Source organism: Papio anubis, chromosome 15, assembly GCF_008728515.1.
Source record: "Papio anubis isolate 15944 chromosome 15, Panubis1.0, whole genome shotgun sequence".
NCBI classification, from domain to species: Eukaryota; Metazoa; Chordata; class Mammalia; order Primates; family Cercopithecidae; genus Papio; species Papio anubis.
In genome coordinates this window covers 81932834-81959795 of record NC_044990.1, presented here as the reverse complement: position 1 = coordinate 81959795, position 26962 = coordinate 81932834, and the positions used below count along the sequence as shown (strand labels likewise).

Sequence of the window (26962 nt, the reverse complement as noted above, 5' to 3'; positions counted from 1 at the left end):
AAATTAATTTTCAGAATTACTTTAAGTCAGGTTACTGGAACTACATAGGCTCCTTTTATATAAATTTGCCAGAGTTGCTAGAAATATGAATGTCAGGAATGGTATTTGTTAAACAAAATGAATAATGCCAGGAAGCCTTGGAAACAGAAGTGGAAGAAGTGATATTCTGAGAGCAAATAGCACCTGGAGCTTTTAAGACAATCAAAGGATATAAAGTACTGGGACAGATTGGATAGATCCATACACATTTTCATCCATCACTGCTTTGAGAGATGAAACACATGTAAACAAGACGGAAAATTGGTAATCATAGAAGCAAACCCTTCAGCCGCTCCATTGTACTCATCTCAAACACTGGGCTTGTGTGCCTATCAATCAGCATGTTGCTTATATCAAATATGCTAAATGACATACATCTATAAGGCCAGCAGTAGAAAGACAAATTAATCCCTTGGAAAAAATCTAAAGGTGAGAATTCTAATTTGCAAGCTGCCGTCTGTAGAGTGGAATGAAAATAAGAAAAGTATAAATTATACCAAGAATAAGCAGTGGAGGCATGCAACCACCTGAGTGAGACTCAGACATAAGACTGAGTGAAAAAATACAGAAGGGTACATACTGTTGGATTTCATGCCATGATTACATATGTTCTAGAATATGCCAAACTAATCAATAGCAATAGAAATGAAATTAACATTTGTGCTGCATTGTAACTTGATGGAGTGGTAGGTTACATGGCTATATTCACTTGTCAAGAAATCTGAAATATGTGCTTAAGGTCTGTGCATTTTACACTATATAAAGTATACCTTTATTAAAATATGCATGGGTAGAACTTAGAACATAGCTGGAAAATACTAAAGCCCAGGGACACAAACATCTTCACAATATGTGAAAAATCGTAATTTGTTCAACAAATATGTGCCAGGTACTTTTTAAGTGACAGAAACTTTTTGGGGCATTTAGGATACATCAGTGAACCAACCAGAGAATGATATCTGCTTATATTTCAGCCATGAGAGAAAAACATAAAAGAGGTAATATGTAATGTATAGTAAACAGGAATAAATGCTATGGAGATATAAAAATGTACAACAAAGTACAGTGAATTGGGATGCTGCTCAGGGAAACAAATGGCTGGGGTGAAATATTTCATAAGTTTGTCAAGTCAGATCTCATTGAGAAAATGACATATGAACAAAAACATGGAAAATATGAGGGTTTTTCCCAAGTGAAAAACTTTGGTTTTAGTTTCAAGGAAATTGGAAGCTTTTTAAGTTTTAAAAAGTTGTTCTAGCAGTTGGTGATGATCATCGTTGGGGAGACAGGAAAGAAACAGACACCTGCTGGCAGCAGGAGGTGGTGGAAAGTAGTCATGCTCTGGGTATCTTGAAGGAAGAGCTCAGTGGATTTGCTGAGCACTTGGAGATGCAGAGTCAGAGAAACAGGTCAAGTGGATTTGAAGTCTTCTGGTCTGTTGAAGGCTAGCGGTAGAGGAGGTTCAGAATAAACAGTAAGACAAAGAAAAACAAAGAAAGCCAGACTGAAGGTATTTATTAGTGAAGTTACCTTGGAACAACCATAGCTTCTGCTCCCATTTAAAAAAAAAAAAAAAAAAAAGCAGTGAAAATCACAGCCTCATCTAAAGTATCGAATACTGCTGGTCCATCCATAAACAGGAAGATGGATGCTGTCAAGAAAGTCCATTCCATGACTGTATTAATTGAATTGCAATCAATTCTTAGGTAGATCAGCAAAATTCTATATTCATGTAATGTCTACTTCTGCATTTAGTTTTGTTTTTAACATCTACACTGAGAAAGCATAGCATTATTTATATGATCACTATACAAATATTTCAGAACAGTCAGCATGTTCATCTACCTTTGGGAGAGTTCCACCCTTGCTTTCCTCTGATGTTCCTCATTTTCTATTGTTCGTAAATCCTTTGTTGTTCTTGACTTCATTTTCTGCTCACAGGGTTTTCAGCTCTTGCTGAAATGAGCCAAGGCCTGAGCATAGTCTCAGTAGTGGAGAACAGATACTTGGTTTGCTTTGATTCATATGCTCTACTCCTATTACTACAAATTTAAAAACACTATTATCATTTTGGCACTCCTGACGTAGTGTTGGTATATAATGAAACGAGAGCAAAAACCTCATTAAGTCCTTTAAATTTTTTATTTAAAATTTTCCTTCTATTTAGCCATGCAGTCAAACTAGATGGAAATTTGCAGTTGACAATTTTACTTTAAATGTGGACTTTCATATTTCACATTACTCAATGTGTGATATTTTGGCTTACAGCTATAGTCACGTTTAGATTATATATGCCTTACGCCAAATGAAAACATTGGCTATTATACTCTGATTCATGATACCACTGTATTAAGATGATAATCATTTTAAAGTGAAAAACTGAATAATATATAGCATATAAAATGAGTAATTCAGAAAAACTTTTAATTAAGAGAAATAAAATTAAGCATTTTACAATATTAGTATGATCATTTTATATGAAGTTCTTAGTATATCAATATGTTGTACAGTATTCTTGACCTACTTTTTATTTTTGGTTAACTGAATAGTTTACTCACAGAAAACTTACTGAATATATGAGTCATGGTGATGTAAAAGATAACTTTATTAAGTATGATTTATTAAGTAGAGAAGTGATGTATATTATGAATTTGTATCATGCTCCACTGATTGAAATTGGCTTCTCTCCCTTGCCTTATAATATGCTATTTCTTCAATCCTTGCTACTGACTAATGTTTCTATTCAATTTCATTCACAGTCATTATATATTTGTATATTTATTTACATCCTCAGGCTAAGGAGAGAAAAATTTGTGACTTCATTTATTAAATTATAAAATGGGAAAAGATAAAAATTAAGTTAATGGATGAATATTTTAAATAAAATTCAGACAAAAGAAATAGCTGGCTTGGAAACAATTGAAGTTGCTGTATTAAATAGAAAATTAATACAAAGAAAACTAGCATACATCTTGCCTTGGCGGACTAAAATAAACTAAAAAATGTACACATGCTGCATTTCTATGTAGAAAAATACTTATTTAGTGATTCTTAGCATAGGCAATAGTATTCTTCAAGACAAACTACTGTACCTCCGTTATTAAAATGTGTAAAAACACATTAACATTACAGAAGGATCATTACAATTCATCATACTTTTAGAAATAAAACATAATGTTAACTGAAATATGAGATTGAATTGAAATTCAATTGAACAAAATTGAACAAAAGAGATAATCCATAAGAGAAAAAGAACTATAATGAATGAGTCCATCTCAAATCCCAACCTGACAAAATAAAATGCATATTTATGTTTAGTGAAAGAGCTTGAATTAAAGCGCCTTTTATTTTTGTTTTGATTGTGTACGGTGTTACTGTGTAAGGTGCAAATAAAGTTATAGCTTATCAAGTCTTCCTATTACCAAGAGTAGCTTACAGTTTACTAAGAGGTACAGAAAGATTTGCTTCCTCAGTGACTGATGATACTTAATGGGGGCAAATATCTTCCGTTCCTTTGCCTTCTCCTCCAGCTTTCCATTAGATCAATATAAATAATGGCGTAAACATGCTAGGTTCTTTATTCATTGCTCACTGAAGTATCTTTTAATAACCTTTTTAAGAGTGAAAAAAAAAAAACCAGCAATTCTGGGCATCCTCTGTTCACTAGAAAATTTGTCTTATGTGAAAGCATTTTTTGATAAAAATAGTTTTGTTGTTTTCAAGTAAAGCCAAGAATGTATTCATTTCTAGAAAGTGGATACAATAAACTAGGGTTTTGGTAACCGTAGTTATATTTCTTTTATACAAAATTTGCAAAAAATCAAAATTATAAGATGCAACGAATTGCATTAAAGAGAAAAATCCTTTCTGTCTGAAGACAATTATGAAGTAATGACTATTGAAACCATCTAGCTACCAATGTGGTAACCTTTCATCCTTTTTGCAGCAGTATGTACTGAACTTATATCTGTTTTCTTAATTGCCAAAAAGTCCTCACAAGCTACCTCTTCCCAATATTTCCTTTTGTTATTCTCAGAAAGCTAAAAGTAGAGAGAGGTCAGGACAATGAGATTTCCTTGAATGTTCTAAGTAGAATAAAGGAGTTTCCATTCTCCATTTTCAAGTGAAAAGAAGGAGAAAAGGAGCTTGACTAAGAATTACATGATGTTAACGTCTTACCGGTGTTGGGAAAACGTACTTTGCTGTAGATTAGGAAACCATCAGGCACACACACCTTGTATGAACACATATGAGCATCTGAGACATGAATCCCTCAAGCTGATGCCATATTCATGTGTTTTTTTTTCTTCCCCCCCCTCAAGATTAAGACTCAGCACTTGAAAGACTGCCAAAGTAGAAACCCTAAGAAAACTTTGCCTCAGGGACACTTTTGTCCATAGAAACCATGGGGAATGTCATGACTGTGAGGTCTGGGAATGAGAGATTAAATACAGAAACTCAATTAACGAATAAGAAACACTGACTGGCTTCAAGTGGAAAAACGATGCTTTCTTTGTTCCACGTTACTATGTAGCTTCTAAGTGTGATTTTACTAGTAAGAAAATCAGGGGAGGGGTTAAGAAAAATAAAATAAAATGTGACTTATTAACTACTATTTTAAAATAGGAAACCCATTAGATGATCTGTGATATGTCATGCAGTAAATTAAAAAACGTAGTGGAAACATGGGCCATCTGCTTTGATTACCTATCCTGTCATGAGCCACAATTAAATCAGTGAACTGCATTTAGAATCAGTGGGTAGGAAGGGACACTGAATGACTGTCTAATAAAATGCTAAGCAGTCACCATGGTTGCTGTCATCCTTTAGGTGAATGAAGATGAGGCTAGCCCTTAGGAAAAGTGCAGTCCAGCTGCAGTATATGACTTGCAGAATCCAACAATTCTCATTCAGTAGATATGGAGGAGGGTCTAAGCATCTGATATTTTAGTTAAGTGCACAAGTTGTTTTGAGAAAGGTACATAGTAATTCAATTCCCCTCTATCTCATATGCTTCCATGAAAAGACCACAGAGTGAGAAACAGTGGATGACAGTCTAAGAGGATTATACACACTGAGCACTTGGAGGTCAAATGATTGCTGAGATTGGAAAAGGAGTCACTGAAGAGTGTGGAAGCAAAGCAAGAATTCTGGGGAGTCACATGAGGGTCAAGCGAATTTGACATGAAAGAGGGACATGAGTGGAAGAACAAGAGCAGAGACAGGGATGCATACTCTAAGCATGTAAATAAGCCAGCTTGATTCAAGAATGCATAGCAGCTTGTATGGAAGACCAGTGGAAGATGGGTCTGGAAGGTCATGGTGAAAACCAAACTTCAGGCTAATTTTTTTTTTTTTTTTTTTTTTTTTTGGCAGAATCTTACTCTGTCTCCCAGGCTGGAGTGCAGTGGCATGATACTGGCTCACTGCAACCTCTGCCTCCTGGGTTCAAGCGATTCTCCTCCCTCAGCCTCCCGAGTAGCTGGGACTACAGGCATGCACCACCACCCCCAACTAATTTTTGTATTTTTAGTACAGACAGGGTTTCACCATGTTGGCCAGGATGGTCTCAATCTCTTGATCTTGGGATCTGCCTGCCTTGGCCTCTCAAAGTACTGGGATTACAGGTGTAAGCCACCATGCCTGGTCAGGCTAAATTCTTGATTTATTCTTTATTCCACTGGGAATAGAGGGGTTTTGGAGGTTTTAAAGAGATAATTCACACAAACTTAATTGAGTCTTAAAATGATTCATCCTGGTTAAGGACAGGACATAACCTAGTAATATTTTGCAATCTTTCAATAGAAACACAAGGGAGATTAAGCTCAGAGGGGAAGCAAGAGGATAAGAAAAGAAGGAAGGATACACAGGTGTCAAGCACAGGACTTTGTGTATGATTAAATGCAGGGCATGGAGGACAACAATGACTTGGAGATGACTGAGAATTTAAACTTACAAGATAAGAATTATAATATTATTTAGTGATAGATATAGGGAAATGGGGGTTAAGATATATGTCTGGAAAGAACGAGGAGACTGATTCTATAGTAATTCTCAGTTACATTCTAAAGGATACAGGAGGAACTTTCTTCAATGGCATAGTGGTTAAGTGCTTAGGCTCTGAAGGCTGCCTGCCTGCCTGCCTGAGTTCAAATCAGGGACTTAGGATTGGCCAGCAAAATAATCCTGGGTAAATGATTCAGCCTTTCTATGCCTCACCTTCCTCCTCCTTAAGATTGAGAAAAACCATAGTAATACTTCGTGACTGTTTAATTTTGCTTTTTGAGTCTTAAATGGGTTAATGCATTGCTAAGTGCTGTAGTTATACTGACATCACAGTAAGCCTTTAATAGATGCCTGTTGTTATTATAGTCATTATTTTATTGACTGGAATATAACCATTTTTTTCTTTAACATATTCTATCTTAGATCTAATTTCTTCTTCCCTGTACTTGCACTATGTATCTGCTATGAAAATAGAAAGCAGTTGTTCATATTGCTCCCTAATATAGCCCTTCATATATCAATTTATTTTCTGTCCATCCTAACTGTTATGCTTTCCTAACTGCTCTGTTTCCACTTTTTAATAACTGACTTTCTTCCTCTTAAACATATAATCTAATACAATACATTTCTTGCAAAACTATTCTTATAACTACTAAATGCTTATTCCATAAAAATATTATCTCAAAGCTATCATAATACACTGCATTATTTAACCTGAATAAATAATGCTTTTTCTGCAAAAGTGAATACTGTAAAAATAATGCTTAGTAAAAAGTTTAATAAGGTGGAAGCTTTATTTCTACAAAATGAGGATTAAAAGCACAGCTCACTTACATGTATACATTAATTGTATACACGTGTTGTGTTGGAAAACAAGAAACATTCCTCATGTTCTATATTTCTCTAAAATTGTGTGTTTTTCTCATGTGTGCAATGGCCACATTGGTTTTTATGCACACACAGATCCTTCTTCATAATCAATGAGATGTCATGGCTGAAAATCACAAAACTAATCCAGCTCTTCTATTGTATTTTTTCAATAAAATCTGGGCCCTTCATCACTCTTGATCTCCACACAGAAGTTCTATTGATGTTGCTAAGAGATGTGCACATGAATCAAGTCTACTAAATGACACATAATAACTAAGAGACTGAATTGCTCCAAGGATTAGTAATGGGCCTGTGACCTACAGGTCAACAATTTGAAACCAGACTGGGTTAATAGTAGCTAAAAATTGCTACAATCTGATGTGTGATTGAAAGTCAGTGAAAGGAGACCTAAGGTCTCTATGGAATTCCAAGTTAACAGGTGCCCATGGCACAGAATCACAAAAACAATGGCCAAGTTAAAAGGTCAAAGATGAAATTGGTGTGGAAATCCAGCTACCTTCTGATTAGTTGCAGGTAGTCCCTGGAGTACTTACTGGCATGCTGGATATGTCCTTAGTTTTCACACATACATAGGACCGCTTCCTTTCGAGACAATGTCAGCGGAACCCAACAATGTACAAAATTAGTTAATAAATTTGTTTATTAGCTGAAGATGTTTGTTTGCCTCTGGGTTTCTATAAATTTTATTTTAAATACAACTCCTAAATTAAGAAGAATCCATTATTAGAATTTATATTGATGCACAAAATTAAAAAGCATGTTGTTATGCACACACACACACACACACACCACAATAAGAAAATGATCCCTCACAGATTAAAATTATATGAATACTAGCTCTGTTATTTAATGAGTACATTCACTGTTCCTGTATTGTCCTATTAATGTTATCATTAAGGCCTCCTCTATTGGCCTGTCTGAATATCTTTAAAAAAAATCAGTAGTGCTATTTTTGTAGTATTGCATTCATAAGTAATAATTATTGAGCACTTATTATATGTAAATATATATTATATATAAAATGAATACTTCTAAGTATTCATTGAAGTTCTGCATATCCAAGTGTTGATAGAGTAATGTCAGATCAAAATTTTAGTAATAGCAAAGAAAGATAAGCTTATATCACTTATCTCTGAAAATAAGGACATTTATAGGGTGTTTATAAATTCCTAGTGCAACTTTAACTTTCAATAAATGTGAACACATTGACAATAGGAAGAAAACTGCAAAAGTATGTTATTACTCTTCCAAAAGTATGTTATTATTCTTTCAGATGATATGATTTGGAGGTAATTCAAGCCAACATTGCATATTTGTCAGAGAATTATTCAACTAAAATTGGAGAGCATTTTCAAACTGTTAGAATAGAAAATCACATTATGTGTCATAAGAAAGCTGGAAATATTGACCTTTTTTGTTCTGTGCATACTTAAAATTATTTCATAATAGAGATTTTTAACAACTTGACACGATTTTCTAATCATGCTTGGAATTATTAATATATAAGCAAGGTATTTTTATGTGGCTTCTATCTATTTCTCATAGCATGTTTTTTTGATTTGTTTTTGTTTTCGTTTTTTGTTTATTCGAGACAGTCTTGCTCTGTCACCAGGCTGGAGTGCAGTGGCATGATCTCAGCTAACTTCAATCTCTGCCTCCTGGGTTCAAGTAATTCTTCTGTCTCAGCCTCCCGGAGTAGTTGGGACTACAGGCACATGCCACCACACCCAGCTAATTTTTGTACTTTTAGGAGAGATGGGATTTCACCACATTGACCAGGATGGTCTGAATCTCCTGACCTCATGATCCAATCCACCCACCTTGGCCTCCAAAGTGCTGGGATTACAGGGGTGAGCCTTCGCACCCAGCCATGTCCCCTCCCCTCCCCTCCCCTCCCTCCCTCCCTTCCTTCCTTCCTTCTTTTTTCTTGGAGCTGTTCGTTTGTTTTTTGAGACAAAGTCTTACTCGGTCTCCTAGGCTGGAGTGCAGTGGAGCAATCTTGGCTCACTGCAACCTCTGCCTCCCGGGTTGAAGCGATTCTCCTGCCTCAGCCTCCTGAGTAGTTGGGACTACAGGCACTCGCCACCACACCTGGCTACGTTTTTTATTTTTAGTAGTGACAGGGTTTCACCATGTTGGCCAGGCTGTTCTTGAACTCCTGACCTCAGGTGATTCACCCGCCTTGGTCTCTCAAAGTGCTGGGATTGCTGGCTTGAGCCATCACATCTGTCCCATGTTTTTTTAAAAAGGAAAAATTCCAAAATTGTATTCACTGTATTTTAAAATCATTCATATTTATATTTACTGTCAAACCAAAAATGCATCATCTATCTGAAATTATTCAAGTAATCTGAAAAAACGTCAGCATCCTAAGTGAATGCTGGTCTGATGAAACATATTCTGCATCATAGTGATGACAGAAATAAAAAATATTTTAAAAATAAGATGTTTGAGAATTTAAATTCAGTAATATTTCTGACTGTACCCCATTTTGTTTACTTCTATAATCATCTTTAAAATGCCCTACTATACTTTTTTACAGTGTTCTAAATCATCTTTTCTTTACTGACATAAAAACCCTTTTCTTTCCATGCCTCTTGATAAGATGATTTATTTATAGAAGCAAAGGAAGATAAGCCCACAGATGCTATGGCCCCCCACGCTTTATAAGTGGTTTGCAAAAGGGCAGATGCCATTGACCTTTTAGATGACTGGGGTCGTTGATCTCACAAAGAGGCCACTTTTCTATCCTTAATTGAATTTGAGATTGCCTTTCTCAGCTAAGACAATATGAATGGATGGTTGTTAATATGTTCAGTAACCCGATTTTTTAACATCCAAAAATATTAAAAAATGCTTAACCCTAATATTAACATGTCTCTTGGTGCTAGGTAGTATTTTCCACTGAAGACACTCATTTGCAAATGCAAATAATTTTTTCATTTCTCTTTTAAAAGCACAAAAATTCGATAAAAGCATCTGACACTTAATTACAATTACTTGTTATGCTCTTTCTCTGTTGGCTTATTCATTTAACCCATATCCTGCCTCATTTCAAAAAGGCTTTAAGCTAAATAAAAGAAAGATATGGAGTAGAATAAGATGAACAGCACAAATCCAAAACATGGATTTTACAAAATGACAGCCAAGTAGTAAAATAAAGCAATCAGAGATGGCAAAATACATATATGCCAATTTTAAAAGGCTCAGTGTACATATAATGACATAAACATGGGTGTGTTTACAAACACACAAAGGCAATTACACACATGCAATTATATATTACAATGTACACTCATGCATACACATATTCACTATTAATTTTAAAATTTATAATTGACACAGTAATTGTACATATCGATGGGATAAAGGGTTATGTTTTAATGCAAGTATACATAATTTAGTCATCAAATTGGGGTATTTACCTTATCCAGCACATTAAACATTTATCGTTTCTTTGCTTGACAACATTCAAAACCTAACTATCTTGAAATAGATACTACATTGTTATCTGCTATAGTCACCCTACTGTGTAACAGGAACATCAAAACATATTCTTCCTAAATATAACTGTTCCCATTGTCTAACTTTTCCAGATTTCCTCCTTTTTTTTTTTTTTTTTTTTTTTTGAGATGGAGTCTCACTCTGTTGCCCAGGCTGGAGTGCAGTGGCGTGATCTCGGCTCACTGCAAGCTCCGCCTCCCAGGTTCACGCCATTCTCCTGCCTCAGCCTCCCGAGTAGCTGGGACTACAGGTGCCCACCACTACACCTGGCTAATTTTGTTTTGTTTTGTTTTTAGTAGATACAGGGTTCACCATGTCAGCCAGGATGCTCTCGATCTCCTGTCCAGGTCCCCTCTTTCTACTTCCCCTCATAGTCTCTGGTAACCACTATTCTACTTTCTACTTGTATGAAATTAATTTGTTTCAATCCCACATATGAGTGACATCATGCAGTGTGTGTCTTTCTGTGCCTGGTTTATTTCACTTAACATAATGTCCTCCAAGTTCATCCACGTTGCCACAAATAACAGGATTTCATTCTGTTGTATGGCTGAATAGTATTCCATTGTCGTAAATAGCACATTTTCTTTACCCATTCATCCTGTAGATGGGCATTTAGATTGATTCCGTATCTTGGCTACCATGAATAATGTTGCAATAAACATGAGTGTGCAAATAACTCTTTGATATACTGTTTTCTTTTCCTTTGGATACATATCTGGTAATGGGATTACTGGATTATATGGTAGTTCTATTTTTAGCTTTTGTGAGGAACTTCCATACTATTTTTTATAATGGCTGTACTAATTTACATTTCCACCAATGGTCTATGAGTTACTTTTTCACCACATGCTCACGAGCATCTACTTGGATTTTTTTTTTCTTGGTCTTTTTGATAATAGCCATTTTGATTGGGGTGAGGTCCTATCTCATTGGGATTTTGGTTTTCAACACTGATGATTAGTGATTTTGAACATTTTTCATATACCTGTTTTCCATTTGCACATCTTCTTTTGAGAAATGTCTATTAAGGCTTAATGCTATAGTCTGGGAGATAAGGACTTTATATAGTGGCGAAAGATAAATATTTTAAAATCTCAAGGAATATGACGGTCTCATTTTGTTTCTGCTGCTCGGCCATACCCAGACTACCAGGTTCACATTTTCTTACCATATTTATGGGGGATATTAATAATTTATTCATCATTCTTCTCAAATTTTTTCTGTCCAACATAACATGACTATGGCTCTATACACAGTTCTGAAGTTCAGAGCATGTACATGGGGAAAACAAGAGGGAAAGAGTATAGAATATACCACTTGCAGTGCATATGAAAGTTTGTAGCCTTCTAGTCAGAACTGTTGGCTCTGGAGCCAGAATCACTAATCATGGTTCTACCACTTTCTAGTGATGTGGGTGACTTATACAGCCTCCGTGTGCCTCAGTTTTCCTGTCATTAAAGTGGAGGTGATAATAATGCCCACCTCATAAGATTTTTTTATGGGTAAACATCATTTTCTGTATGTATAACCCTTCAAATATTTCTTAGCATATTGTTAACACTCAGTTAAATTTATCTATTACCTGTTAAAAGCCTGACAATAATCTTTACCAGGCTAATCATATTAATAAATGTGACAAGCTAAAATTATATTTACAGTTAATTTTAGGAATCATTCTGAAAAATCTAGTACAAATTTGACTTCTCATTTTAGAATAAGATTGAAAGAATATTTTAAACCAAATATATATTACTTGGCTGCTTCTCAGCTTGGGATCCTTTAATAGGTGTCCCTGCACTCTTCCTTCCCTCTGCATTTGCCACTTATCTAACACCCTGTACTATTCTAGGAGCCATAAAACAATGAATAAGGCAAAGTTCTTACCATTAATTAAATTTAGGCTACCGTTTTAAAGATTAAATTGACAAATAAATGCAAGGTTTTTAGCAATGCAAATTCTGCTACGATAGATGGAAGCACAGGGGATTAAAGAAGCACATTAGTTTTTGGAAGGAATTCTTCAGTCATGATGTAGAAGCTGGGGCTGGGGGCCTCAGACACAGCTCCTTAAAGAAACGATCCCAGTATAAAAACTGGACGGCGATTACAGTGAGCCTGTTGAAATAAGGAATCAAACAAAGGCACAGACTGAGGAAGATTATGGCACTTTTGAGTGGGGCAAAATCAGACTGTGAAAAACGGGGAATATAGGAAGATGGTAAGGAATATTTAGGAGCTCAGATGCTCAGATCATGAAGTGTCCTGCAAGTCCTTCAATAAAAGTCTATATTTTAAAGAACTGAGTATGGAATTTCAGCCTGAGAGAATTCTGTATCTATAAAATATGAAGAGATTACCATAACACCAAAAGTCATTAGAAAATCTTGATGAGCTGTATGCAGGAGAATCAGGAAGAAATATGAATGACTTTGGGTCCAGATGTTTGCCTCCAAGTTACGTGATTTACTTAACTAATAAAAATGTATTGAGTACCTACTATAGGTGTGGCACTGTGCTAGTCTCTGAAGAAAAAAATGTTAAGAAAAAGGGGATGAAGGAGAGGAACAAGAGGAGGAGGAAGGAGAGAAGAAGACTTTTTAAAAAAGAAAATAAAAATGCTCCGCTCTTATGGGTTTCTAGTTAAATAGTAAACACTATCATTAATTTATCAAAATATTATACTATGGAATATATAATTAAAACTGACATATGTATTAAGAAGTAAAAAAATAGCAAAGGGATTAAAACAATCTTCTAAAAAGAAAAGACAATTAAGTAGAAATCTGAAGGATGAATTTAGTTAAAATATGTTAAAATATGTATGAATTTCGTTAAAATATATATTACACACTGACTAATTCAAACCAAATGAACATGCCATCTGGCTGAATCTCTAAACTTTATTTTTATTTTAAAAGTAATAGCTGTTCATTCTTTTAACTTCTCCAACAATATACAAAAGCACAAAGTCTAAATTATAAGTCACTCAACATTATGATACTCTGCAGAGCTGTATTTTAACGATAACTGTACTTTTCTAAAATGTATTTCTTGATTGAATTGTCATTAACTGTGAAGGGTCTGGGATTGCTACACTCTTTTCAAACTCACACATTAACTTGTTACTGTCCCCATTGATGCCGGCAGAAAACCTGAAGCTCCTGGGTCAGAGAAAAAAGGCACAATAGCATGATTGTGATGTAGTTGGTTTCAGGTTTCTATGCTACAAAGTGTCATGGAGATGACACATTTGGGCCTTAATGAATGCTTATATATGTGGTAAGTTGCACTGAGGAAGAACACAGAGCTTGGGGGATTCACTGCCTTCATAGAAAATAGAAACAAGTCTACACTTTACTCAGAAAAAAAAAAAAATTGAGAGAACATCATCTCTCAAGTTTAGTCACTGCAAACTCAACGCTAAGAAATAGCCTGGTAAAGAAAATCCAAGGCTTCACATCCTTGGTATCCCAATCGAAAATGTATTGAGATGCTGAGGGTCCGTCACAGTAGCTGGTATCAAATCTATGGGGATATAAAAATGGGTCATAGAGATCATATATACATTTATTTACATAGCTTCTTGAATCAAATAATAATAATGAAAAGTGACAATGTGTTAGACATTAAATTGTAAATATCTGACTGTCTTTGATTAGTAACAATGGAAAGATACTTCTAATATTTTTTATCCTGAAATTTGAACACTGTATTTTGAGGCCAGAAAGACTGCAATCAGTTTTAGAAAAGTGGGTTACACATCCCTATCCAATATAATATGGAAAAATTATATGTTATAACGATGAAACGTACATAACATACTGCTGTGGGTTGAATTGTGTCCCCCTAAAAGATGTGTTGAAGTCCTAACTCCCAGTACCCGTGAATGTAAACTCATCTGGAAATAGTTTTTTGCATATGGAATTGGTCACGAAAAGGCCATACTGTATTAGATTGGACTTTTAGATTCAAATCATTGGTGTCTTCATAAGAAGGCCGTATAGAAAACAAAGACACAAACAAACAGAGGAAATACCACGTGATGACCGAAGCATGATGGAGGCAGACATTGGAGTGCTGTGCCTACAAGCCAAGAGGCACAGAGGACTGCTGGCCACCATCAAATGCTGAATCAAGAAAACCTTCTCCTCTAGAACCTTCAGAGAGCCCTGGCCCTGTCGCCAACTTGATTTTGGACTTCTTATAGCCTCTAGAACTGTAAGAGAATACGTTTTTGTTCTTTTAAACCATTAAGCTTATGGTAATTGCATACAGCAGGCCTATAAAACACACACACACACACACGCACACACATACACAGTCTCCCTTTCTTCCACTCCAGTTATCAGCCATATGTAAAGAGACATATATTAACATACAGACACACACATTTTTATAATTCCATTGTGTCTTCATTTGGGTTTCCTCAAAGCTAACACTGACACAAGGAATTTGCTGGAAATAACTTATTGGAGAGAGAACACCAGGAAGCATAGTGGGGGAATGGGGAAGCGAGACAGAAACTTCACAAAAGGCTGAGGTCAATGAGCAGGTGTCGGTGCAGAGGGGCCAGTCCCACTGCCAATCCTTTGAGAAACTATATGAAACACATGTCTGCAATGCATTACCAAGAGGCAAATATTTAAGATATAAATCCACCAGTTCCTGTTCTTTGTTGGTTGACGCTTCCTACTGGAGACACTACTCCTTTGGCACTTCAGATCTACCTGAGCTTGGTTCTATGAACAGGATGCCCTCGGTCCGAGAGGCACAGCATTTGAGAAAGGAAGCTACAACCACACATGCAAATTGCCCATTGAAGCTGAAAGTGGCTTCTAGATTGACTTGACAGAATATGGACCAGGTACTAAGAACATATACAATGTTAATTTTTAAAAAATAATGCCTTATTATTGGAACCCAAGGCAAAGATCACCAATAAAGTCAACATTACCCATTGTTTCTTAAGAAGTAAATATACTAAATTTGCGAAAATAGTGGCTGAATTTAAAATATTTTATTAGACTATTACTTCTCAAGAACATTTTATGTTAGACAGTATTTGTAGATTCTTATAACAAAGCCTATTTTATTTAGAAGAACATAATTACGCAATGATGTTAAGACACTTTAAGTTACATATTATGGCACACACTTCCGCATTGAAATACTGGACAAAGTCAAGTTTATTATTGATGATTACCTAAGGAAATGTCACTTTTATTAGAGGTAGACAGAAATAGAGATATAGAAATAAATGTTGTGTGGTTAGTCATGTGATGCAATGTTCCTTATTTCTTCGAACGAGGGAAAAAATAACTTTAAATCAGTGATGGTTAATATTGAGTGTCAATTTGATTGGATTGAAGGATGCAAAGTATTGTTCCTGGGTGTGTGTGTGAGACTTGCCAAAGGAGACTAACCTTTGAGTCAGTGGGCTGGGAAAGGCAGACCCACCCTCAATCTGGGTGTGTTAATCAGCTGCCAGCACAGCCAGGATAAAAGCAGGCAGAAGAATGTGGAAAGGCTAGACTGGTTTAGTCTTCTTATTTACATCCTTCTTCTGTGCTGGATGCTTCCTGCCCTCCAATATCAGACTCCAACTTCTTCAACTTTAGGACTTCGACTGGCTTCCTTGCTCCTCAGCTTGCAGATGGACTATTGTGGGACCTCACCTTGTAATCGTGGGAGTCAATACTCCTTAATAAACTTTCCCTTTATATATATATTTATCTATCCCATTAGTTCTTTCCCTTTAGAGAAGCCTAATACAATCACCTTTTAAAACTGTATTTTCTACTACTTAATGATGATATTTATAGACACATTATCACATTCACATGTAACAGCATATGATTATAATAATTCCAGGGGGAAATATATTCATACTAATGCAATACAATAAATTAAAGTTTTGTTGTTGTTGTTGTTGTTGTTGTTTTTAAAGCTCATGTTCTTCTCTTGGTGATTTTTTTTAACTTCTTATTTAGGCACAATTTTATAATTGCAAAAGAGTTATACAAGATAGTACAGATAATCCCAGATACCTTTCATTTAGGTTGCCTGGAAATTAATATTTTACATGACCATAGAACAACTGTCATAGCAAACAACAATAACTTCAGTAGAAATAATAAACTATAGAACTTATTCAGAACTCTCCATTTTTTTTTTTAACATCCTTTTCTTCTATTTTGGGATATAGTTCAAGAGCCTACATTTTATTTGGTAATCATGCCACCTTCGCCTCCTTTAATTTTGAGTGTTCTTCCAAATTTCCTAGTCTTTCATTATCCAGTTTTGCAGTATCTCTTAATTTGGGTTTATCTGATATTTTCTCATGCATAATCAGACGACATAGTGTATTTTATCAGGGGTAACAGGTGACATTAACCTTGGACACTTGGTTTAGATGGTTTCTTCAAGGATTACCCCCTGCAAACTTGTTCCTCTCCCCTTTGTAATTACTGCATATTTAGAGGCGATGCTATCAAACTATGCAAATAAGCTATTTCTTCTTTAAAGTTTGTGCACTAGTTTTAGCTTTCTTCAGTTAACCTTGTCTGTGGCAATTACTACTATCGTGCTTTAATGGTAATTTTCTGTTCTCATCGTTCCTTCTACATTTATATTAATTGAATTTCTTCTCTGAGGAAAGGTTATTATTTATCTCTAGTTAGTTAAATGCTTAGTTTTATGTTTATATTAATATGGACTCAAGGATTTTTATTTTATGTTATAATCCAAATATATCACTGTTTATTTTATTGCTCATTTTGTTTCAATTTTCGTCATTGGGAGCACCTTTGGATTGGTTTCATGCCTTTTTCACATGTTCTCATGGTTGATCATTGGTTAGTCTGTTTTTAGCACATTCTTGCTTTCTTGTTCCAGTGTCATCTTGTCAGAGTAAGAATATTCTCTTCTATTCACGGTGTGATAAAAGGTTATTTCCTTTTATCATGAATGAACGTTGAATTTTTACATTCTTTTCTCTATCTATAGACATGATCATGTGATATTTCTTGATGGTGAATTGCACTGATTGCTTTTCATACATTGAAAAAGATTTACATTGCTGGGATAATCTCCACATGGTTGTGATGAATTATTCTTTTTACATATTGCTGGATTCCGTTTGCTAATATTTTGCTAGGTATTTTTTGCATCTGTATTCAAAGGGATATTGGCCTGGAGTTTTCTAAGCTTGTAATGCCAGTGTATAATATTGGTATCAGGATAATGATGGTCATAAATAAGTTTAAAAAATGTTTCCTTTCCTGTTATTTTCTCCAGAAAATTGCATAGTATTTGTACCATTTCTACTTTAAATATTTGATATGATGCACTGGTAAAACCATTGGAAACTGCAATTCTCTTTTGTATTAGGTTGGGGTGAAAATAATCGTAGTTTTAACCCAATCTAAATAGAAAGATTTTAAACACAACATTAATTTCTATAATAGATACAAGGCTAGTCAAGGTATCTATTTCTTCTGGAATAGGCTTTCACAGATTGTGTATTTCAAGAAATTGATTCATTTTCAGCAAACCAGCCTTTGGTTTTTTGGATCTCTATCATTTTTCAGTTTCACTTTCTTTAATTTTTGTTCTCATTATGGTTTTTTTTTCTGTTTATTTTGCTATAATTAACATTTATTCTTTTTTTAAGTTCCCTGAGATAAATTCTGAGGTCATTGATTTGATACCTTTTATTTTATGTAATAAAATATCATATGTATGCCATAAATATGTATAAACTTTGTAGTATTTGCTTCCTATTAAGCTTATTAAAATTTGTTTTATAACTCAGAATCCTATTGATCTTGGTAAATATATACATGAAAAGAGTGTGTATTTTGTTGAAGAGTTCCATAAATGTCAATTTGGTCTAACTGCTTGATAGATTTCTTCAGTTAATCTCTACCTTACAGACCTTCGGCCTATCTGAGTTATTAACTACCGAGGAGTGCTGCAGTCTCCAATTAATTTTGAATTTGTATGTGTCTTCTCTAAGACTCACTACTTTTGACGTCATGTCATGTTCTTGCTTGTTAGCTGCATATTTAGGATTTTGATGTTTTCTGGGAAAATTGAAACTTCATTATTATGTAATATATTTCATCTCTGATGATATTTTTGCTCTGAAGTCCTTTTCATCTGATATTAAAATGGCCACTTCAGCTTTCTTTGGGCCAGTACATCTTTTACTTTTAAAATGCCTCCATGTCTTTATATTGGCAGTGGATTTTGTACTTAGCATATATTAAGGTCTTGCGTTTTTAAAATCCAATCTTACAATTTGTCTCCATTCTCATTTAATATGAGTAATGATATGGCTAGAATCATAATTCACCATTGAAAACATTTTTCAAATTGTCCCATCTGTTCCTTGTCTTTCTATCCTCCTTTCTGCATTTTTCTAACTGAATTTTTATTGGTGTATAATATTTGTATATATTTATGGGGTACATATATCTTACTACATGCACAGACTGTGTAATGATAAAGTCATGGTATTTGTGGTGTTCAACACATCAAGCATTTATAATTTCTATGTGTTGGAAACACTTCAAGTCCCCTCTTCTAGCTGTTTTGAAATATACAATAGATTGTTGTTAACTATAGTCACCCTACTCTGCTTATAAAAATGTGGAGCTAATTCCTGCTATCTAACTGTATATTTGTATCCAACCATAGCTCTCTTTTTTAGCCAAGTGTGGTAAGATACACATAAAAGTTACCGTCTTGACACTTCCTCAGTGTACAGTTCAAAGACATTAAGTGCATTCACCCTGTTGGCCTTACATCACCAGGATTCATCCACAGAACTCTCATCTTGCAAAACTGAGACTACGTACCTATAAATATTAACTCTCCACTACCCCTTCCCCTCAGCCCCTGATAATCACCCTTCTACTTTCTGACTCTGAATTTGTCTACTCTAAGTACCTTGCATAAGTGAATCACATATTATTGTCCCGTCTTGGCTGGTGCATTGTCCTTAGTGTAATATCCTCAAGGTTCATTCATATTGGAGCATGTGTCAAAATTTTCATTCCTTTTAAGGCAAAGTAAAAAACCATTGTATGTAGATACCACATTTTGTTTGTCTATTTGTCTGATGATGGGCATGTAGGCTGTTTTCACCTTTTGCTATTGCAAATAATGCTGCTATAAACATGAGTTTACAAATATCTTTTTAAGAGTCAGCTTTCAATTTAGCGGGTCATAGGAGACATGGAATGGCTAGGTCATATACCAAATCTATGTTTAATTTTTAAGGAACCACTAAATTGTTTTTCTTGGTGGCTGCACTATTTTCCATTTCCACCAACAGTGCACCAGGGATTCAGTCTCTCCACATCCTTACCAATATCAGCTATCCTAATTGGTAGGAGGTAATGGTTCAATTTGCATTTACCTAATGATTGGTAATGTCAAGCACCTTTTCATAGGCTTGTTAGCAATTTGTATATCTTCTTTGAATAAATAACTGAGCTTTTGATATGATTGCATTTTATTTACTCAACCAACTCACTACCCCATTTTTATATTGTAATGGTTTCACTAGGTTTTACAACATATGTTTTTACTTAAAGTCTTCTTATATTGTCTCATATGTAGTGTGAGGAACTTATAAGAGTGTATTCACCTTTCTCACTCCTGTCTATGTACTATTTTTGTCATTCATTTAAATTTTACATATATTATAAACACAGAATTTTACATATATTATAAACACAGAATTCAATCTTTCTATATTATTTGTAGAAAAGTTAACATAAGAAAAATGTCTTAAATTCTACCATCATGTATTACATTTGCAGTCACTTTTTTTTTTTTGCTCTAATTTTCAGCCTAATATATTTTTTCTACCTAAACAAGTATGTTTGAAATGCATTTTCTCAGTGTTTGTTTATTTGAGAAAGATTTCTTTATCTTATATTTCTTCTTTATGTTTGAAAGAAATTTTGCTGGTTACAAAATTATCACTTGGAGATTTTTTTTTTCTTCAGCACTTTACAGATGCCATTCCGTTTTCATCCAGCTTCTACAATTCCTTGTGAAAAGCCTGCTGAAATCCCCATTTTTGTTCCTCTTATGTAATGTTTCATTTTCTCAGGCTGGCTCTAAGATTTTCTCTTCCTCTTTTATCTCAGCAGTTTAAATATAACTTGCATAGGTGTGTCTGTCTGTCTGTCTGTCTGTACGTTTTATTTATCTTGTTTGCTTTTCTGAGGGATTCTTAGATATTTCATTTTGTTTCTGTCACTCATTTAAAAAAATCCATTGTCATTATTTCTTCAAATAGATATTCTCCTCCTTTCTCTCTTTGCTTTCTTAGATACAGATTATGTCTAGATTAGAACTTTTGGTATTTCCAAAGCTCTTGGATAGGTTGCCAATTTTTATAACTCCCTTTTCTCTTTGTTTCTTAGTCTGGATGATTTCTGTTGACCTATTTTCAAGTACACTGATTCTTTTCCCAGCCATGTCAATTTTAATGATGAACCTATTGAAGGCATTCCTTGTCTTTGTTATCATGTTTCTAATTTCTAACATTTTAATTTTTTTCTTATAGTTTCTGTCTATCTGTTGAAATTACCCATCTGGTCTTGCCTTTTATCCACCTTTCCTTTTAAAGCCTATAGCAAATTAATCAGAGGTATTTTTAATTTTCTGTCAAGATCTATGGTTATATCAATTTGTGATTATTGCTTTCTCTCTTGGGAGTGTGTTTTATTTCCTTGCCTTTTCAAACGCCACATATATTTTTTTTTTACTGAAAACTAGACATGTATGAACCATGGAGCTTACTTCCCTCAGTTTTATCCCTGAAAATGGTCATTCTTTTCCCTGTGCTAGACCTTTAGTGCAAGGGTTTGTGTTAATGTAGTCAGGAGTGGGGCATGTTTGTAATTTATTGTTGCTGTATTACCCTGAATGTCACACAGACTTCAAATTCGAGGAGGTATTGCTTCTGTCTAAGGTGGGGAATGAATGGATTAACAGTGTCTTTTTTGATTCTGAGTTTTAAGGCTTTCCTTTGTGCTGTGCTGCAGAGTGGGCCATTCTTTAAGCACTTGTCCATCTCTTGCCCCTGTCCCAGCCATATTCTGCTATCACTTGTTATTTGCAGCTTCCTAGTTTGTGGATGGATGTACGTGGATGCCGTCCTTATTCTAATTAAGGCTCTCCTCTTGACAGGCACCATGTCCCTGGCCATGGGAATGTGGCATTTTCCTTTCTCCTGCTCTTTTCCGGGCTGACTGTGGGCTCAGTACTTAATTCTGTTCTTCCCCCAAGAGACTGCTTTTTTTCTTTTCCTTTCCCTGTGTCAAAGAGAGTTCGCCAGTGCCCAAGGGTAAGCAGTTTTCCTCTTCCCCTCACACACAAATTCAGGCTTTTGTTCAAAATGGGTGAACAAAATGGGGAAAACAGAAAGGATCCCAGAGGGTGGAGTTTCTTATCCCTCCCTTATAGCTATACTTTCCCTTCCTCAAGCCTGAAACATAATAAACGCGTATTATAGGTATTTAGACACTTATTAATAATAGACGCTTATTATAGGTCCTCAGATTTCTTCATCCTTATCAACTTTGCACCATCCCCCCAGACCGCACTCAGCATCTGCGTATTTATCAGCTACTGTATGTAAACTCTTGTCACTGGTGTCCTGTTGCATCTACAATAATAGGTGAACCAATTTCAAGACTGGGTGCAATGGCTCATGCCTGTAATCCCGGTGCTTTGGGACGTCAAAGCGGAAGGATCACTTGAGACTAAGGGTTTGAGACCAGCCTGGCAATATAGTGAGACTCTATCTCCACAAAAATAATAAAAATAAATTAGCCAGGCACAGTGGCGCTCACTTGTAGTCCAAACTACTTAGAAGGCTGAGGTGGGAAAATCACTTGAGCCTAGGAGTTTGAGGCCACATTGAGCTATGATTATACCACGCACTCCAGCCTGGACAACAGAGCAGAGTCAGACCTTGTACCTAAAAAAAAAAAAAAAAAAGCTGAAGTTTTCTCTCTCCCAATAGGCACTGTTTCTTTCAGAGTTTCTTCAAGTAATCTTCACAGCAGTCTCAGCTCTCTGCTATGTTTGATAAATCACAAATTTGATGTTACTCTGTGTCTTTTTATTGTAGGGATAGGGGCTATGCTCCTTGAAGCTTTCCATATCCTAAAGTCGAAGCCAGAAATCATAGATTCCATTTTAGTTATCTTTTAATTTCTATCAAGTTGACAGCTACAAAATCTCCCAATGTCTTCCCTTTCATACAAATAGGCATTTTAAAGTGAAACAAACATGTAACATATGGATCACATTAATGGATAACTGTTGCATTGTATCAACTAATTAATTTGCAAATTATATTTCAGAACTATTTGGCTATAAACTTTCTTCTAAGTTAAAAATTTCAGGTGTTATCTAGAAGTGGTGGCACAAACCCATAGTCCCAGCTACTATAGGGTAGCTGAGGCAAGAAAATTGCTTTAGAACAGGAAGCTTGAGGCCAGTCTGGGCTACATAGTAAGACCCTGTCTTTAAAAAAATAATTTAGTTTTCAAAAAGTGTACCATGATTAATGCCTTCTTCTAGTTAAATCCATTACACCCCCATACTTTTTCTAGACGTTAGTATAATAAGCGTCATTCATCTGCAAACATATATCAATTTCCCTTACAAATAGATCCCCCATATACCTGGAAATATAAAGATAAAAATACTTAGTCTCCTATTCATGTACATTTTATAAGAGCATTATAATGATATATTGATACTAACAACATGAAATATACTTGTAATTTCTGCACTAACAGATTTTACTCACCTGCTCTGACCTATGCACACACCAGCACTCCACTGTTCGTGTAATAAATATGCAAATGCAATAAAGACATTTTCCTCCAATAAAGATTCTAGGGCCCCTTAAAATAGGTTTGGCCTTTCTATATAGATGAACAGCATGGAAGAATTTCTATGATATAGCTAAAGCTGGATAGCAGTGGGAGAGCTGCAAGGTTTCAGCATGAGAGGAGCAAGATGTCTCAAATAGATTTTTTGACACAAGAATCAAAAAGCTGACAGAAGCTCCATGGCATTAGTTGGTAAAGACCCCCTCATGATCTTCAAAACTACCACATTTATTCCAAGTAGCTATTAGCAACAAGATTTTATTTAAAAACACAAGTTAAAAAGCCAATATTATTCTTTATTCTCAGTGTCAAGGATATACATCACTCTTGCTTAGAATCTAAATGCTCCCAGAACAGTCACCATTTTGAAGTTTAATAATATATCACTAAATTACTGTCATGTGCTTATTCCACAAAAATCTTGCCAATTTCCATTTTTAGGCATTATTAATTTGATTCTGATTTTAAGAACATTATCTATTTGCTATAATCAAGAAAGAAACATCAAAATCAATATTCGATAAAATTATAGATTTTTTTCAAAAATTCATAAAGCAAGTCTTTTTTAATGTGAAAAAGTTTTAAAATATATAACTAGATTCATATTTTAAAAATAATTATACCAATAGATAACAGCTCTTACATTAGAATAGATACATTATGTATAGATATATATTTTTGAACATGGCAGCATAAAATGACAGGGTATGATTACAAAACACAAATATTTAATTTTTAAAATACTTTATTGTATGGTGTCTATGTAAACCAGTAAGTTTGCATATTAGTGATATGATGAAGCATATTTTGATGAGTTTTTGATGAATGTTTCCAAATATGAAAAATTTAATTACTATCTAGTATAAGCTGCTTCCAACATTAGTCAGTTGGCTTTTATAACATAATATTTATTTGTTTTTGAAAATCTGAAGTTTTTATTTTTTTAGGTTATATTATCTGAATTTAAGTGAGTCAAAATAGTAATTTTTTTAAGTTTGTTAAGTTAAAAATTTTAAAAACTGTTTGACAGATAATATTGTGCATTTTAAAAGTATTATTTGTCTCAGAAAAATAAAAGTAGAGTCATATCAACACAGTGATTATGAGTTCTCTACAGTTGAGAAATAAAATATAAAATATATCCTAGGAAATTCAACTTTGCCCTAAATCAAGAACCAGAATTAAATGTAGCCTCTACTGTCTCTGTTTGATTCCACAGTGCTCATTTTAGCTTTATCTGAAAAACTGACCAAGGAATAAATATCAGTTATACAAACATCCTTTTTGTTTGTAATTGTTTGTGATTTTATGTAAGGAAACAATGAAAAACCATGTTTTCCAGCTAATTTCTAATTAGCTCTCTTTGCAGAGAACTGCTCCCTGACATTCCTACAAGTGGTTTTGATGCTTAACTTTCAATACTCAAAAATAAAGTAGGAAAAATTTTATTATTTTTACCTTAAAAAATATTTCCTTATAGACATTTATTTCCAAAATGGTTGGTATAATGCCCTTCAGATTTCTAGACAATACACACAGCCATTATTATAAAAGTCTGAAACCTTATCAGATGAGAAATAATTTGCACAATTTCATGAGCTTTAAAAATTATCCATTTAACCAATGTAGTTTTTCTTTTTTTATTTTACTTTAAGTTCTGGGATACATGTGCAGAACCCGTGCAGGCTTGCTACATAGATATACATGTGTCATGGTGGTTTGCTGCACCTGTCAACTCATCATTTAGGTTTTAATCCCCTCGTGCACTAGGTATTTGTCCTAATGTTCTCCCTCCGCTTGACCCCCAACCCTCCGACAGGCTCCGGTGTGTGATCCTCCCTTCCTGTGTCCAGGTAACAAATGAAGTTTTGAACTGTACTAATTAATCAGCTACTTTAAAGGTATTAATACATTCTCTAGTACATATTATCTTTATATTATATGTGCTGGGTAAAATATGAAAATAGAAGGAAATACATGCTGCCTCTTTCATAAGCTTAAAGGGAAAAGTAAGGCAAGTACCTAGCGTAGAAATATATGTCACAGTTACACTGCATGTGGTAAAAGAGGTATAAATCACAATGATGATTCACAAAAGAAAGCGATAACCTTCATCTTCAGGAACCAGAAAATGTACTATGATGAAGATGGCACTTGAATTTTGTTTTAATGCATTCGTAGAATTTCGACTCGTAGATTTAGTAGGAACTATGCTACATAAAGAAGAAACGACATGAGCCAGTTTAGTAGGCAAAGCAAACAAGGTGGCTGTGGAGATTCCTTGAGTTATGTTGAGTTATGTGGGAACAAACAATAATATAAATGGATTGGTGGGGATTGACATAATGTCACTACCACTACCTGAATCAGGCCATTAGCATGTTTATTTTGCAGTATTGTAAAATGCATCAATTTATCTCTTTCCGGTGTTATTCCTTCACAATCCTTCCTTCACATTTTCAACAAAGGGATAATTCTAAGTCACAAACCTAACTGTGTCTTTGGTTATTTGCTAGTTGATCTGCACTCTTTACGATTAAATCGATTGCTATAATACAGTTTGCAAGGGTCTGCATAACATCATAACCTAAAATCTACGTAAGTTTCAAATGCTGCCTTCTAACTGAAGCCTACCCTGAAATCTTATTCTCCAAGTGATATATTTTTTTCTTTGCCTCAAAGGTACTTAATACTTTCTGTAAAATGGCAATTGGTACACTTCATAAGAATGTGTTATTTCACTGTCTACTATCCTGGACTACTATCCTTGTTGTTCCACAACAATTAGGATCATCTCCTATGATTGTTCTTCATCATTATTTTATCTCTAACATCTTGCATTGTGACGGGCATACCTTAGGCACACATAGATGATAAATATAAAATAATTAATAAAGTATTTTCATTATTTTACTCCATACAGAGTCTGTACCCTTCTCAATAGCCACGTGTGGTACGTGCCTATGATGCTGCACAATGCTGCTCTAGAGTAAGGAAAAGTGAGCACGAAGATTTTGCCTTCTGTCTGTAGCACCATAGGAGACTTATCAGGTGATGGAAATGTCCTTATTCACTTGATGCAGTCAAATAACCTAAAATTTTTAGTTACTATGTTTTATTTTTGAAAAATATATTTTAAGTGTCATATTGTGTAGCTGAATGTGTGTAGGCAAGATTGCTGAACCCTGAAGAAGATGGACTATTTCTGAAAAATACCACTAGTTTAATAATCTTGGCTCAGGAGAGATGGTTGATGACATGCAGACAGAGAACACTCAGTGTTTAAATTCCTACCAGTAACTCCTGAAACATTTTTGGGTGCTTATTGAGTATTTTTTTAAAGGGTATCAATTTCAAAAGATCTTCTTTCTACAACAGGAATTCCTTCCTCACCCTGCATTACCCTTTATATGGCTAGTTTGAAGGTAGCCTTATAAGAAAGCATTAAAAAGGAATTTAGAGAGGTAGAGGGATTGCAACAGCATTTCTCCTTTCCCCGAAGTCTAAAAATAGGGAACCTTTTGATTGAAAGTGATCCTTGGAAGATGCAGCTTCAGCTATGTGCTTATATGGAAATGAGCTACACTCAA

At 34.7% G+C, this 26962-nt stretch overlaps 1 long non-coding RNA gene across 1 annotated transcript; it reads right to left on the bottom strand.

Annotated features, from left to right (window-relative positions):
- Nucleotides 1-787: 787 nt before the first annotated feature.
- LOC103879449 lies at nucleotides 788-15842 on the bottom strand. The gene is made up of 3 exons (XR_002518503.2): nucleotides 13555-15842; nucleotides 1885-2081; nucleotides 788-1690 (listed from the first exon to the last, which is right to left on the bottom strand). It is a non-coding gene; the product is annotated as an uncharacterized LOC103879449 (long non-coding RNA).
- Nucleotides 15843-26962: the final 11120 nt, after the last annotated feature.